The following is a 17,020-nucleotide window of genomic DNA, read 5'->3' as shown; positions in this document are numbered from 1 at the left end:
TTGGGTGGCCACCTATTACACAGTGCAGGGACAGGTGGTCCCCTATTTCACGCCAGTGCAGGGATGGGTGGGCCCCTAATACACAGTGCAGGGACGGGTGGCCTCCTATTACACAGAGCAGGGGCGGGGGTCCCCTATTACACAGTGCAGGGACAGGTGGTCCCTATTACACAGTGCAGGGATGAGGTACCCCCCTATTGCACACAGTGCAGGGTCGGGTGGCCACCTATTACACAGTGCAGGCATGGGTGGCCTCTTATTTCTCAGTGCAGGGATGGGTGGCCCCCTATTTCACAGAGCAGGAATGGGTGGCCCCTATAACATAGTGCAGGGGTGGGTGGCCCCTATTACACAGTGCAGGGATAGTTTCCCCTATTACACAGGGCAGGAGCGGGTGGCCCTCTATTACATAGTGCAGGGACTGGTGGACCCTATTACGCAGTGCAGGGACTGGTGGCCCCCAATTAAACAGTGCAGGGGCAGGTGGCCCCCTATTACACAATGCAGAGGCGGGAGGCCCCCTATTGCATAGTACAGGGACGGGTGGTCCACAATTACACAGTACAGTGACGGGTGACACAGTGCAGTGACGGGTGGCCCCTATTAAATAGTGCAGAGACGGGTGGCCCATATTACACAGTGCAGGGACAGGTGGTCTCCTATTACACGCAGTGCAGGGATGGGTGGCCTCCTATTACACAGTGCACGGATGGGTGGCACTCTATTTCACAGTTCAGGGATGGGGGGGCCTATTACAGAGTGCAGAGGTGGGTGGCCACTATTACAAAGTGCAGGGACAGGTGGCCCTTGTTACACGGTGCAAGGGCAGGTGGAACCCTATTAATCAGTGCAGGTATGGGTGGCCGCCTATTTCACAGTGCAGGGACGGATGGCTCCCTATTACTCAGTGCAGGGGGGGTGGCCCCTATTACACAGTGCAGGGGCGGGTGGCCCCTATTACACAGTGCAGGGGCGGGAGGCCCCCTATTACACAGTGCAGGGGCGGGTGGCCCCTATTACACAGTGCAGTGCAGGGACGGGAGGCCCACAATTACACAGTGCGGTGACGGGTGACGCAGTGACGGGTGGTCCCTATTAAATGGTGCAGAGATGGGTGGCCCATATTACACAGTGCAGGGACAGGTGTTCTCCTATTACACGCAGTGCAGGGATGGGTGGCCTCCTATGACACAGTGCACGGATGGGTGGCACCCTATTTCACAGTTCAGGGATGGGGGGGGCCTATTACAGAGTGCAGAGGTGGGTGGCCACTATTACAAAGTGCAGGGACAGGTGGCCCTTGTTACACAGTGCAAGGGCAGGTGGAACCCTATTACTCAGTGCAGGCATGGGTGGCCACCTATTTCACAGTGCAGGTATGGATGGCTCCCTATTACTCAGTGCAGGGACAGGTGTCCCCCCTATTACACAGTGCAGGGGCGGGTGGCCCCTATTACACAGTGCAGGGGCGGGTGGCCCCTATTACACAGTGCAGGGGTGGGTGGCCCCTAATACACTATGCAGGGACGGGTTGCCCCTATTACATAGTGCAGGGATGGTGGCCCCGATCACACAGTGCAGGGTCGGTTTCCCCTATTCAACAGTGCAGGGACGGGTGGCCCCCTATTGCACAGTGCAGGGACGGGTGGCCCCTAATACTTCAAATTAAAAATTCTTTATTTCGATTCATTTAGGACCATAAAAGATGCATATAAAATTACATTCCATAATTCAAATAAATTTGTTAAAATATAAATACTATACAATACATACATCGCAATAAGCGGCTTTGGGACGAATTTATGGAGTGCAACCTGCCCCTACTACAGCCAATAAAACTATATAATACAATAAATATCTAAAAGCAGGCATTTATAATCATAAAATCAGTTTAGGCCAATTCAGTAACATTTCTATATAGAATGTGCTTCCTCACAGGATCCCTTTGTAATTTCATAATACCACAGGTAACATCAATGTGGATCTCACTTCATAATTCCAATATTCCACCATTCTATCATGGATATAAATATTTCAACTTCCTAATACAACATAAAAAGGAACATAAAGTACTTTATGCAGGATTATAACATAGGCGCAGTTTTCCTCTGGTTCTTCTATTATTTACCAAAGTATCTATTTTTAAAGCTTTAATCCTACTTTGGCTCTTATGAGATTTACATTAAAAGAGTACCTACTTACGCCAAAGACAATTACTTGCAATGTGTCAGTTTTCAAAATTCTCTCTGCCTCTTTACAAACCCTAATATTCAAGTTTTTACAAATGGGTATAAACCATTTCTTCCTTGGTATGTTATACGATGGGCAGAAAAAAAGTACAAGCAGATCATTTTCTTTGGCTTCACTTTGACATAGTAGACACAGTTCACTACTTTCCCTTCCAGGATTGCTGCACCATCTGGATCTATTAACATTTGTTTGTAGCGCCCCGTACCTATATTTTGCATATTGGGTCTTAGCTAATTGTGGGCGTACCTCGTCCGTAAATGGCTCAAAGCATGGCACATCTTTAAAAAGAAGAAACTTATTTGTTAGTGACCCTTTATTGGAGCTGTGTAACATACTGTTTTTGATATGAGCCCAAAAGTTTATTTTTAGCAGTTTCTTTGATGATAATATCAGCTGGGTCGGATCTTCCCAAAAATAAGATATACCCAGCTTTGAGAACCAGAAGGAGATATGTTTGAACCAAGGAATATCCTTGCTCCTATCGTTCTTTAATATCTCCTCTAGACCTTCCCTATAGTGTTTCAGTTCCGGGGTTATCCAAAGTCGTACCCAGAATAGGAGCGGTCTTAGTTGGGCAGCAGAGTCAGTGCGTTTAACATTCAGGTCCATCGTGATAGGAATCAGGGGAGTTCTTATGGGAAGACTTAATATTTTCCTAAAGAATTTGTTTTCTCCCAGTTCAAAGTTCCTTTTACAGTAAGGCCCCCAGATTTCAGCCCCATAAAGGGAAGCTGATTGAGCTTTGTGTTTAAAAACCTCCAAAACTGGAGAAACTGCTTCCGAAGTGCTAGCCTGATGTTTTTTGGCTATCGGCACCGTATTTTGCAGAAGGATTATCTTGTTTTTTTCCAACTGGGGTTTCCAACACATTTTTGTATCTAGGGTTATACCCAAATAATTAAAACTTTGCACGTACTCTAATTTTTCGTTATTTAGTACTAGATTCTTATTAAATGATCTGTGCGGATTTATTGCCATATACTTAGTTTTTTTGGAGTTTATTTCAAGGCCTTTAGTTACGCAGTATGTGTAGAAATGATCTATTAAACACTGTAATCCTTTCGGGGTCTGTGATATTAGTATAGTGTCATCAGCAAATAGTAATGCTGGTACCAGATCCCTCCCCAAATTAGTTGCATCATTAGCGCAACCATACAGATACTCGGGAATATCATTCACATATAAAGAAAATAGAGTGGGTGCCAGTACGCACCCCTAGTGCACACCTCTTCTTACAGGGATTCGCTCTGTGAGTTCGCCCCGTGGTACCCATCTCACTTTAGCGAAGTTTTCCTCATGCAGTCTCATAATTTGTACTATCAATTCGCTAGGCACCCCTTGGCATTTTAGTGAATCCCATAATAAATTCCGTGGTATCGAGTCGAATGCAGCTTTCAGATCTACGAAAGCAATATACAAATGGCCCTTTCCTAGATTTATATACTTCCAACAAATACACATAAACCTAAATACTTGATCGATTGTGCTGGTTTTAATTCTGAATCCTGCCTGAAATTTTGAAAGCACATTTTCTTCTTCTATCCAGTCACTTAGGTTATTTAAAATATGCCTGGCATAAATCTTTTGTAAAATGTCAATTAAACTAATTGGGCGATAGTTTACGGGATCATAACGGTTGCCCTTCTTAAAAATCGTCACAATTTCTCCCCCTTTCCATGACTCGGGCAGTGGCTTTTCCGAGGCTATTGCGTTGCATAAACAATTAATATATGGTCCCCAAACGCTAACATCGTGCTTTAACAGACCACCTGGTATTTTATCCGATCCTGGGGCTTTCCTGAGCTTTACTGCATCAATGGCCAAAATGGTTTCCTCCAAACTAAAATGTAAATTCTCGATCCTTAAGTTTAACGCCAGGTCGACAGCAATATTAGGATGGTCAGTTTCAACTACTGCGTAAAGACCAGTAAAATGCTCAACCCAGGTATTAGCGTCAAGGAAAAGATCCTTAATGTCTCTACCTGACCTGTTCCCTTTTGCTATTAACCTCCAGAAACGTAGCTGGTCTTTTGTTTTCGCAGCTCTTATTAGTTCTGACCAGATGTTATCTTCCCAGATTTGTTTTGTTTTAATTAGGATTCTCTTGTAACTGGCCCTATTCTCCCTTATTAGGACTCCATTGTTGGTTTTGATTGCCACTATTAGTTCAGCCTTTGCTTCGCGACACTCCTTATTATACCAAGGATTCATCCCTGGTTTCTCATCTTGCTTGCCTCTACTACCTTCCTTCAGAGTGTTACTCACTAATGGATTTAATGCATCTACAAGGGCATTATGTAGCTCTAGCATTAAAATTGGATCAGGTAGTTTATCAATATAGGGCAAAATAACATCCACGAAGGTCTTATAAATGCATTCCAAAGAATGGGTGTTCCCTAGAATATATGGCCATTTAAGGGCTCAGCGGTTATTACTTACTAGGGTTTCATCTACAGGATTATTATTTCCTTCACTACACAAAAACGCAGGAAGAAATAGCTGCGCTGATAATGTCAGCTGAAGTGGTCTATGGTCACTCTCAATTCTAGGTTCTATTTTTAAATCAAGGACAGTTGGCTATAGCTCCATCGAAACCATTATGTAGTCTATATTACTCCGAGATTTGCCTCTACAGAAGTATACGCACTAGGTCTATCCGAGGGTAAACAGCCATTACAAGCTCTTAGTCCATTCCCTGTAGTCAATTTCATAATTTGCGCCACTGCCATGGTGCACGGCACTAGCTTGTCGCTTTCTATATTAGGGATATTATTTGCTGCATCTTCACCCTCAAAAAGATTTTCAAAACCCACCACTGGTTCAAAACAGCAGTTCAAGTCCCCCCCAACACTTACCTGTGCCTTCGGTTCCAATGTATTTAAAAAGGAATCAAGTTGGTCTATCATCGATGATTCCTTTACTGCTGGGCTCGGTCTATTGTAGATGTTAATTAAATAGATCTTTTTTCCATCCCTAGCAATTATTTTGATCCCAATTATATCATGTGATGGTAAAGATATTTGGGTTATATCAACTTCAAGGCTGATCCTCACCCAAATAGTTAGGCCCCCCGATGGCCTACCTCTAGCCGAATGATTAGCTTCCACATTAAATGTCTTGTATCCTACTCTGTGGGTGATTTCCAATGCCCAAGTCTCCTGCAAAAGGCAAATATCACTCAGCTCTATGTACTCGTGCCATTCCATATCTCTAAGATTCCTATTGAGGCCTGCTGTATTCCATGAAATAAGACGTATTTCCGACTGTGTGCCTCGTTCAGCATCTAGATGTAGATTATTATTCGTACTACAGTTAGATCTCTCAGTTATAATACTACTAATCATGTAGTCAGATGGAATCTCTAAGGGGCCGATTCACAGAACTAACTTAAGACAAAATCCTAAACTTACTACTTTTGGTATTCACATAAGTTAGGATTTTGTCTTAAGTTTGACTTAAGACAGACTTAAGACAGACTTAAGACAGACTTAAGACAGACTTAAGGCAGACTTAAGGCAGACTTAAGGCAGACTTAAGGCAGACTTAAGGCAGACTTAAGACAAACTTAAGACAAACTTAAGACAAACTTAAGACAAACTTAAGACAGATTTAAGACAAACTTAAGACAAAATCCTAACTTCTGTGAATACCAAAAGTAGTAAGTTTAGGATTTTGCCTTAAGTTAGTTCTGTGAATCGGGCCCTAAGAGATTACCTTGAGTAATACTTGTATTCTCCTCCACACGATACTGCCTTATTTCCTGTATCCTACCGGAATCTAAGACACAATGGGGCATTTCCACACTATGAGCATTTATTGAGCGAGTTTGAACCATTTCACAATTTTGCCCAATAATCCCAGGTTGGGTATCTCTCTGATGTAATATCTTTTGTTGTCAATCTAGTGCATCTAGATCAGATAACCCCTGGAACCTATTGGAGAGTACTACTTGTGTACCATCACTATTATGGGGATTTCCAAATCGGGTCTGTAGAAAAAGCCCAGTGGAAGGGCGGTAATGCAACTACCTTGGGGGGATATCTCCTCATGCATGTTTAGTATTCTGCTTATCAACTGTGGTCGCCGAAAATTTACTACTACGCAGTCGCCTACCATATTATAGGGATTTCCCTATCCACCCAACCCTACGGACCATAAAGATATCTTTCATGCTCGAGGGATGGAATTTTTTGTGTTTAGTGAGCCAATCAACCGTCTTATTTCACAAATTATGCCATGATTCTTTTGCTAGCTTTTAAGCGGTGGGACTCCAGCTAAAATTAGCGCATAAGGGCACGAGGCCGGTGGAAGACCTAAAACTTCATTATTGGGTATAAGGTCAGTCCCTTTGGGACTTTGTTTTTGTCTTAAACCAGTATGAGTCTCCAGTACATTAGGAGTTGTATGTTGGCTGTTACTGTTTTGAAGCCCTCCTGAATTATCTTGTGTATCCCGTGCTCTACCCAGTTGATCTATGTTCCTGTCAGTCAGCTTTGGCATATGGTTTGCTGATAATTGCTCTTCACCCACATTACTCATTTTAGTTTGCTGTGCTAACAACCCTTCTGCTTGTGATAGTGGATATGTTCCTGTAGCTTTTTCAATGTGGACGGTATTGCTGCTAATTTTTAATTGTTCTATTGCACTATTCAGTTGCTCCATCTTTATTCCTATTGGGCTAAGTTTCTTATCCATTTGATCACTAATATGTGTTAACATTATCCCAAGAGCAGTTTCTAGCATTGATGCTATAGAGCCCTCTAGTATTGTCCTAGTCTGCTCTAAAAAAGAGGGATATATACCGAGGTCTGTCTCTGTCTGCGTGCTAACTGTTCTGTTCTGGGTTTCAATCTCAGGGTGCTCATCGGCATTATGGTTTAAATTCACCATACACACCTGCCCTCCTGCTTTCTTTGTTTTGGCTTTCTTGTGCCTGTTTGTTTGTCTATGTTTTACCGATTGCCCCGTCTCATTTAAGTCTTCAGTTGACCTCGGAACACGCAACCTAGTTGTCATTCCTCTTTTGTTTGGGCCATCTTCAATAACTTCCACGTTGCCCAAATCAGTTAAGGGTGGTATCGGTGAAGTTAATGATCGTTGCTCATTATGGACAATCAGTGGTGGACTTAGCCTTGGTGACTGTAATGGAGCCTTAGTAGTTAATGGGCTTGTTTGTCTATATACAGCTAATTTAGAAGGGTCAAGCGAGAGGCGTCTCTCTGCTATCTGTATCTCATGGGTTAAAAGAGACTCTGCTCTAATAATAAAGGCATCCAGGGTGCCAGCAGCCCCCTTACGTCTGTTTAAGCTCATACTTCTTTAATTTACCAAAACCTGTTTATTTACCAAACAGAAGTTAACACGTAATAATTCTTAAGTCCCAACTAACTATTTCATTGACACGTTTTATATAGAAAGTCCTTACCACACCGTATAATGACAGTATAAATTGCAAAGGGGGTAACCCAGTCCAGTCTCCTCCAGCCGCTTATGTGCGCCTTTGGGCGCGGAGCGATGACGTTTGCGGCGTGCGCCGGTTGTGACGCAGGGAGTGGTAGTCCCTGGACTCCTCCGGTCGTCGGGACCACCACAACAATGACTCCGGTGGCGGCGAAAAAGTACACAGGTAGGCCTTCGTTGGTGTTATTGTTTATTATTGGGTCTGTTGGTACTGTGCCGAAACAAAGTGCTATGGCGGGTTTATCTAAACTGATGCCCCCAATGAGGGTCCTGCTAAGAGGCGCTTTTTGTGAAGCAGGTACACACGCTTCTTGTTGAAACAGCAGTTTATTAGTAGAATAGTACAGACCCCTGGGACACCTCTGCTTACAAGTCCAACTGCAACTCCTCTGCCACCGTTTACCAGCAGATGAAAGGATGTTGCTAGGGGACCACAGTATTCCAATTCATCATGACATCATGACAACCATGGTAACTAATACAAAGCAAGCTATGTAAAATACAACACATCTCCCCTCTTTATAATAAAATAAAAAAAAATAAAACTATGTACATACGTAATCTTTATACCTTGTAGGCATTGTACGTTGTCTTACATTTGTTCTGATAAAACTATGTACATACGTAATCTTTATACCTTGTAGGCATTGTACGTTGTCTTACATTCGTTCTGACCTTAGCAACAGGCAATCCAACAAGATCAGTATTAACTCTGCATGCAACAATATTTTGTTGAGTACTTGGAGGCATGACAATTTCAGTGTCAGAACATGGTGATACCTTCCTAGTGTTCCACCAATTTCCATCATCCAACTTAACACTGTTACCCTTAACAACAATAATCTTTTTGGGAGAAGACCATTTAGGCCGACCCTTTTTAGCCTTGTCTCCAACAAATACTCTCACAAACATTCCTTGCATGAAACAACGTTTTGGCTTCACAATGTTTTCATTAAAACGATCACAATAATTTTTCTGATATTTTTCCACTCTACTTCGCATTTCCTCTAAGTTTGCATTGTATATCCCCGCTCTATTCATCCAAGGTGGAACAGCCACAGAGCAAGGAATCCTTCCCTTAAGTAGAGAAAAAGGCGTTTCCCTAGTCACAGAATGCGGAGTAGTGCGGTACGACCACAACATGTCCTTTACACACTGCCTCCATAACTCATTGTTTTTGCATGCCAATTGAATACATTCAACCAGTACTCTGTTGAAACGCTCCACCAACCCGTTTCCCCTTGGATGATAGACTGGCGTGGTGGTGTGCCTGATTCCCCACTTCCTCAGAAAACTCTCAAATTCTTCCGATATGAATTGGGGTCCATTATCTGTAACTAGTTCAGTGGGGCAACCTTCCCTTCTAAAAATGTCTTCACAAAATGAAATAACACTTGCAGCCTTGACCTCTTTAACAAAGGCAACTTCTGGCCACTTTGAAAAATAATCTACCATAACTATGGCAAATCTCTCTGATGCATTTAAGATATCGAAAGGTCCACATATATCGATGGCTAATTTATCCCATGCACCTTTAGGCATGGGTGACGCACTTATAGAAGTTTCTTGAGAAGAATGAGTCTTGTCGCTACACGCACAAGCCATGCAATCTCGAACAAAACGCTCAATTTGCACATCCATACCAGGCCACCAAAAATCTACTCTAATCCTTCTCTTCATGGCTGACATACCCCCATGCCCTTCATGCATGATATTTAGTAATCTGTTTCTTAATCTCTCAGGGACCACTAATCTATTACCTCTCCTAAGTGTACCTTCTATCACATTCAACTCCGACCATATCAATTTGAAAGAATTAAGATCCTTATGTACCTTCCATCCTTGTTCACCACTTAAGGCTTTTATAACCATGCCCAGTACAACATCTTCCTCCATGGCCTTCTTCCACTCAACTTCACTGATGGCTGTACACACATCCTTAATTTCGGCAACCATCCATTCATCATCTTCCTCCTCATCTGTATTTTCTAACGGTAATCTAGATATGCAATCTGCATTTACATTCCTTGCACCCGGAATATATTTCACATCAAAAGCATATTCTTGCAAACGGTATAACCATTTGGCTATTCTGGGAGTGGCCTTGCTTTCACCTCTGGTGGAGAAAAGATCTATCAAAGGTTTGTGGTCAGTATGTAATTGGAACTTAGTTCCCCACACAAATGTCCTGAAATACTGTATGCCCCACCAACATGCTAAAGCTTCTTTCTCGATGGTTGAATAAGAGTGTTCTGCCCCTTTTAGTGTGCGGGACGCAAACGCCACTACCCTTTCTTGTCCCTTGTGCATCTGAATTAGTACCGCACCTAACCCATTATTACTGGCATCGGTAGTGATGATAGTTTGGTCATTAGGGTCAAATGGCCTTAATGACACAGCATTTATGATGCATTTCTTGATAGAAACAAAGTTTTGTTGACAAGCATCAGTCCACTCGAATTTGACACCCTTCTTCATCAAGTTCCTAAGCTCTTGTACCTTGTCAGAAAAATGGTGAACAAATTTCGAGTAGTACTCTGCTAACCCCAAGAATGACCTGAGTTGATCTCTATCTCTTGGGGCGGGAGCCTTTTCAATGGCTTCAATCAAACTACGTTTTGGTTTTACACCCTCACTGGACAAAGTATGACCAAGATACTCCACTTCCTTGACACCAAATTTACATTTTTCTAACGCAATAGTGAGACCAGCCTCAGAAAGTCTGATGAGAACCTCTTCCAAGATCAAATCATGATTGTTTACATCACTCCCCCATACCAACACATCATCTTGAAAAACCACTACATTTTTAAAACCAGTTAATATTGATTGCATAACCCTTTGGAAAACGGCTGAAGCGGACGCTAACCCAAATGGCATGCGCTTAAACTGAAAAGCTCCTTCTGGAGTAATGAAAGAAGTGATGTGCTTTGAATCTTCGTGTAATAGTATTTGGTGGTATGCATTAGACAGGTCTAAAGTGGTGAAATATGTTCCCCCCTTGATAGTAGCTAACATTTCATTTATTCGTGGGAGCGGATACCGATCTATCCATATGTTATCATTTACATCTCTCAAATCAATACACATCCTAATATTGCCATTAGGTTTCCGGGCCAAAACAATTGGACTTAGCCATTCGGACGCCTCAATACGTTCAATAATATCTTCATTGCACAATCTGACCAACTCATTTTTAAGTTTTTCTCTTAAAACCAAAGGTACATTTCTTACCTTATGTACTTTGGGGGTAGCATCTGCTTTCAAAATGATTTTGTGTTTGAACTTTTTCAAACATCCTAATTTTTCACTGAATAATTTTGGAAATTTATTAACCCATTTGGAAGTTGTACTTGGTGAGGTTAGCAAAACTTGTTGAGGATGGTTAGGGTTCAAAATTATATTGAGTGCTCTCTGTTCCTTCCACCCCAAAAGAGATCTTCCTTGTTTTACTACAAACAATTTTGCTGTAATCTTCCTGTCTAAGAAACGCATCTCAGTTTCTATACAACCTAACACAGGAAGCTTTTCACCACAATACCCCTCTGGAATAACATCAGTGGGCTGCAATTCATTCAAATTACCACCTAAACCTTCCCAAATAAACTTGTCTATGATAGTAAATGGGGAACAAGAATCTGCCCATACGTGTACATCCTTGTTCTTAATTTTGATGATGCATTTGGGAGGACGATAACTATCTTGTTTGTTAGTTTCACATTTGAGAACTTGACTTGACTCAATAACCATAACTTCAATATCCTCATTCTCACCCTCACTATCATAGAATAACTCCTCCTTATGAGGCATATCATCTTGAACTAATGCATTTACAGACTTAGATGTCTCAGAAGAACTAACACTTCTACACCATCTTGCAAAATGTCCTAACCTCTTGCATTTATGGCACCTTGTTTTAATTGCAGGACAATAGGTAGCATCTGCTGTGTGTTTCGGGCTTCCACACCTATAACAAACTTTAGGTTTAAATCTCACACCTTCTGGTCTGTTGGAAGATATAGGTTTGACTTCTACTTTTTTTGTATTCCTTTTTATGTTATGTATAGTATCATCTTCTTTTACTATTTTTGGGGAAGGTGTATTTAACTCTTTTACATATCTGGAAGTGTTTTCCATCCGTTTGGCTACCGACAATGTTTTATCTAAAGAGGGATCCTTTAAACCTAATAACTTTTCCTGTATTTTTAAATTAGACATTCTGTTAATAAGTTGGTCCCTAATTAGATCATCCCTCATATCATTAAATTTACACGTAACAGCCAGCATTCTCAAATTTGCTACATATTGTTCAATAGTTTCTCCTGCCGCCTGTACCCGTGAGAAAAACTTGTGTCTCTCCACCACTACACTGACTTTTTTTCCAAAGTTCTCCTCCAATGCTTTTAACGCAATTTCAAAAATGTCAATGTTACTGTCTCCAGAAGCTTCACTATCGGCGCTGGTTTCAGTCACAATGGCTTCCATTGCAGGTAATGTTTTCAAAACATTTCTTCCCTCCAAGCCTAAAAATTGTTTTAAAATTGCTAATTTTCTTTTTGAAACGTAATCGTCACCCCCAATAGCTTCTAAATAAGTTTCAAAAGTTTCCTTCCAGTGCTCCCATAACATGCATGGTTCACCAGGACTTGGTAGAAAATAAGGTGGTGCTGGAATCACTTGTGACGACATTGTTCACACCGTGTTGTGATGGATTTCCGATAAAATTTGAGTGATGCTAGGTTCCTTTTTTTTAAATAAATATATAATATATTTATAAAATTTTTGCTTGTTGGAATAAAAAAAAATTATGACATGTGCGTAAATAATAATTCCAAATGATGTGAAAATAAAATTTCTTTTAAATTCCTTTCCTTCCCTTTAAAACTGGATGCATAGCATTGGATCTTAGTCCTTTGTTAGTGTTCTTGCTCTAGAAACGAGAGAAATAACCATAGTCCCTCTTTTGTCTTTTTTTTTTTACACAGGATCCTTTGCGAAGCAGGACGAACACTCCAGTGGCTTCAAACGAAGAGAAACAAAAAGAATGTCGCTGCACGAACACTCCAGGTAAGTGCACGCTTGTTTCAATTCAAATAATGCTGATTGACCACTCGTGTGCGCACGTACGAAACAACATCTTTCGGTAGGATGAACTCCTCGATGTTACACAATGCCGCTTGTGGGACGCAACACCGCAAAAACCCTTGTTGCACTCTCACCAATCCTTCGACAGCACACCAGATACGGACATGCACGCCAGCGCGTCAGCGCAGCACAAATCAAGCGAAACGCCCGAATTCAATAGCGGTGCAGCGCTGCTTGGTTAAAAGGCATAACACGTAGCTCCTCACAGAGTAACAGCTTGGCAATGCGATGTAAACGCAGGAAAGGTCTGTTGCTAAGCGCGCAAAATCGCACCGTTATTTGTTAAAACATGCCACATGCAGGATATCCATTAGCAAATTGAAAATATAAGGCAACAGTCATAGATGCTAGCTCTATCAACGATAAAGAGCTCTTAGTGTCACTAGAAACCAAACAAATAATAATCCAGGGGTCACTCACGGTCCGAATAAATTTTTTTTAAAGCTGAATATAGACAATGCTTCCTTGTTGGGTTGCTTCCACGCTCGTCGCCAGTTTTGTGAAGCAGGTACACACGCTTCTTGTTGAAACAGCAGTTTATTAGTAGAATAGTACAGACCCCTGGGACACCTCTGCTTACAAGTCCAACTGCAACTCCTCTGCCACCGTTTACCAGCAGATGAAAGGATGTTGCTAGGGGACCACAGTATTCCAATTCATCATGACATCATGACAACCATGGTAACTAATACAAAGCAAGCTATGTAAAATACAACAGCGCTGCCAAGCCTGACCAGGAAAAACTGACTTGGGAATCAGGGGACAAATGGGCAGCAGACAGCGGACTGCTGACTGTGGCCAACTATGACACTGAGAGCACCTTTGGGAAATGTTTGGCGCGGTTGAGGGAGGTGAGCAGCCACCAGTCACCCTCGAGCGCTGCCCTCCTTGAAGCCCACCTTTCAGTCTGCCGTAATGCCTGTAGTGCGGAAACAAGAGGTCAGCCAAGGTTCGGACAACGTTCATGCGCCTGTGCGAGCGGGGCACACGGGGGCACCACAAGCCGCACCCGAGCTCGCACTTCGCAACCGCTCCTTTTGACAGCCGCGATCACTCCCCACTCACTGGTTGCCACTGCATCTGCTGGCTCCAGCTCGGGCTAGGGCTAGGGCTTGTGCTCCCACCTGGTTTTCGGTATTTTCAGTGATATCCCGCACTCCGCCGCACTGCTTCTCCGGGCTACCTGACTTCCGCTAATCCCGCTTGACTTCCAGGATTTCCGTGCGTGCAATAGTCCATTTTGGAAATGAGAGCTGCTGCTGTGCGTTCTAGTGGCTGGAGGGCACGCTTGGCTCAGGCAGAGTTTTCTTCGCAGAGGATGGTGGGAGAGAGCACGGCCGAGAAGAGTTTTACTCGCGCTGGATAAAGGTGAGGAGCCAGCCAGGGAACGTTGTGCTCAAGTGGATGGAGAACAGGTAGCGCTCACAACGGAACGGGTAGAATTTTTTTCTTCCAATAGAAGGTCCTCTATTACACAGTGCAGGGGTGGGTTTCCCCCTATTACACAGTGCAGGGACAGGTGGTCCCTATTACACAATGCAGGGATGGGTGGCCTCTTTTTTCTCAGTGCAGGGATGGGTGGCCCCCTATTTCACAGTGCAGGAATGGGTGGCCCCTATTACATAGTGCAGGGGTGGGTGGCCCCCTATTACACAGTGCAGGGACTGGTGGACCCTATTACGCAGTGCAGGGACTGGTGGCCCCCAATTAAACAGTCCTGGGGCAGGTGGCCCCCTATTACACAGTGCAGGGGCGGGAGGCCCCCTATTGCATAGTACAGGGACGGGAGGCCCACAATTACACAGTGCAGTGACGGGTGACACAGTGCAGGGACGGGTGGCCCCTATTAAATAGTGCAGGGACGTGTAGCCCCAATTAAACAGTGCAGAAACAGGTGGCCCCCTATAACACACAGTGCAGGGATGGGTGGCCCCCTATTTCACATTGCAGGGATGCGGGGCCCCTATTACAGAGAGCAGAGGTGGGTGGCCACTATTACAAAGAGCAGGGATGGGTGGCCCCTGTTACACAGTGCGGGGACCGGTGTCCTCCTATTACACAGTGCAGGGGCAGGTGACCCCTATTACACAGTGCAGGGGCAGGTGGCCCCTATTACACAATGCAGGTATGGGTGCCCCCTATTACAAAGTGGAGGGACGGGTGGCCCTTGTCACACAGTGCAGGGGCGGGTGGCACCCTATTACTCAGTGCAGGCATGGGTGGCCCCCTATTTCACAGTGCAGGGACGGATGGCCCCCAATTACTCAGTGCGGGGACAGGTCTCCCCCTATTACCCAGTGCAGGGGCGGGTGGCCCCTATTACACAGTGCAGGGGCGGGTGGTCCTTATTACACAATGCAGGTATGGGTGCCCCCTATTACAAAGTGCAGGGACGGGTGGCCCTTGTTACACAGTTCAGGGGTGGGTGGCACTCTATTAATCAGTGCAGGCATGGGTGGCCCCCTATTTCACAGTGCAGGGACGGATGGCCCCCTATAACTCAGTGAAGGGACAGGTGTCCCCCTATTACACAGTGCATGGGCGGGTGGCCCCTATTACACATTGCAGGGACGGGTTGCCCATATTACATAGTGCAGGGATGGTGGCCCCGATCACACAGTGCAGGGGTGGGTTCGGCTATTCAACAGTGCAGGGACGGGTGGCCCCTATTACACAATGCAGGGACGGGTGGCCCCTATTAAAGAAACAGGTGGCCCCTATTAGACAGTGCATGTACGGGTGGCCCCCTATTTCACAGGGATGGGTGGCCCCTATTACACAGTGCAGGGATAGGTACCCCTATTACATAGTGCAGGGGCGGATGGCCCCCTATTATACAGTGCAGGGGCAGGAGGCCCCCTATTGCATAGTGCAGGGACAGGTGGCCCCTATTAAATAGTCCAGGGACCTGTGGCCCCAATTACACAGTGCAGGGACAGGTGGCCCCCTATTACACACAGTGAAGGGATGGGTGGCCCCCTATTTCACAGTGCAGGAATGGGTGGCCCATATCACATAGTGCAGGGGCGGGTGACCCCTATTACACAGTGCAGGGATAGTTTCCTCTATTACACAGGGCAGGAGCGGGTGGCCCCCTATTACACAGTGCAGGGACTGGTGGACCCTATCACGCAGTGCAGGGACTGCTAGCCCCCAATTAAACAGTGCAGGGGCAGGTGGCCCCATATTACACAGTTCAGGGGTGGGAGGCCCCCTATTGCATAGTACAGGGACGGGAAGCCCACAATTACACTGTGCAGTGACGGGTGGCCCCTATTAAATAGTGCAGATACGGGTGGCCCATATTACACAGTGTAGGGACAGGTAGTCTCCTATTACACGCAGTGCAGGGATGGGTGGCCCCCTATTATACAGTACACGGATGGGTGAACCCCTATTTCAAAGTGCAGGGATGGGTGGCCCCTATTACATAGTGCAGAGGCGGGTGGCCCCTATTACACAGTGCAGGGATAGGTGCCCCTATTACACAGGGCAGGGACTGGAGGCCCCCAATTAAACAGTGCAGGGGCTGGTGGCCCCCTATTACATAGTGCAGGGGCGGATGGCCCCCTATTATACAGTGCAGGGGCGGGAGGCCCCCTATTGCATAGTACAGGGATGGGAGGCCCACAATTACACAGTGCAGTGGCGGGTGACACAGTGCAGGGACGGGTGGCCCTTATTGAAGGTTTATGTTGTTACAACGCATTCCGTTGCAACGCATGCCTTTACCACGCATGCGTTCCAACGCGAATGCCATTACCACGCATAACATTTACCTCGAAAATGCCTTTACCATGCATATCTTTTCAATGATTTGCATGTTAATGGCATTTTCTTGATAAAGGTTATTATAGTAGTGAACCCCCGCTCCCATTTCTTCTAATAAATTCCCCTGCCCTTAACATTAAAATCTTTGTCCTGCGCAATTCCCCCACCCACAAACCCTTTTTTTCAAATTCCCCTACCCTCAACCCTTTAAATTTTCCTCTTCGCTACACATCCCCCTCATTAATTTCTTATACTAAAATCCCCTCTTATCTCTCTTCGTCCTCTCTCCCTTGTAAGCTCTTCCGTCGCATGTCGTTTAGAGGAAGCAGAAGTGTCTTTCCGTTTCCTCTAATGACGCCGATTGCCTCCACATCGCATCTGAATCAGGTGTGGT

The 17,020-nt window shown here is 44.5% G+C and overlaps 1 long non-coding RNA gene across 1 annotated transcript in view; it reads left to right on the top strand.

The window, feature by feature from the left end:
* The window catches only part of LOC146830232 (uncharacterized), a 60,140-nt gene that overhangs the window by 37,051 nt on the left and 6,069 nt on the right, over window positions 1–17,020 (top strand). The window contains exon 2 of the long non-coding RNA XR_014961139.1: window positions 12,696–12,777. This is a non-coding gene — a long non-coding RNA (uncharacterized LOC146830232). The remainder of the gene's footprint in view (window positions 1–12,695; window positions 12,778–17,020) is intronic.

Source organism: Triturus cristatus, chromosome 5_1 (genome assembly GCF_964204655.1).
Source record: "Triturus cristatus chromosome 5_1, aTriCri1.1, whole genome shotgun sequence".
In the NCBI taxonomy this organism is placed as follows: domain Eukaryota; kingdom Metazoa; phylum Chordata; class Amphibia; order Caudata; family Salamandridae; genus Triturus; species Triturus cristatus.
The sequence above is the reverse complement of the archived record's forward strand: the minus strand, read 5'-3'. Positions and strand labels throughout refer to the sequence as shown.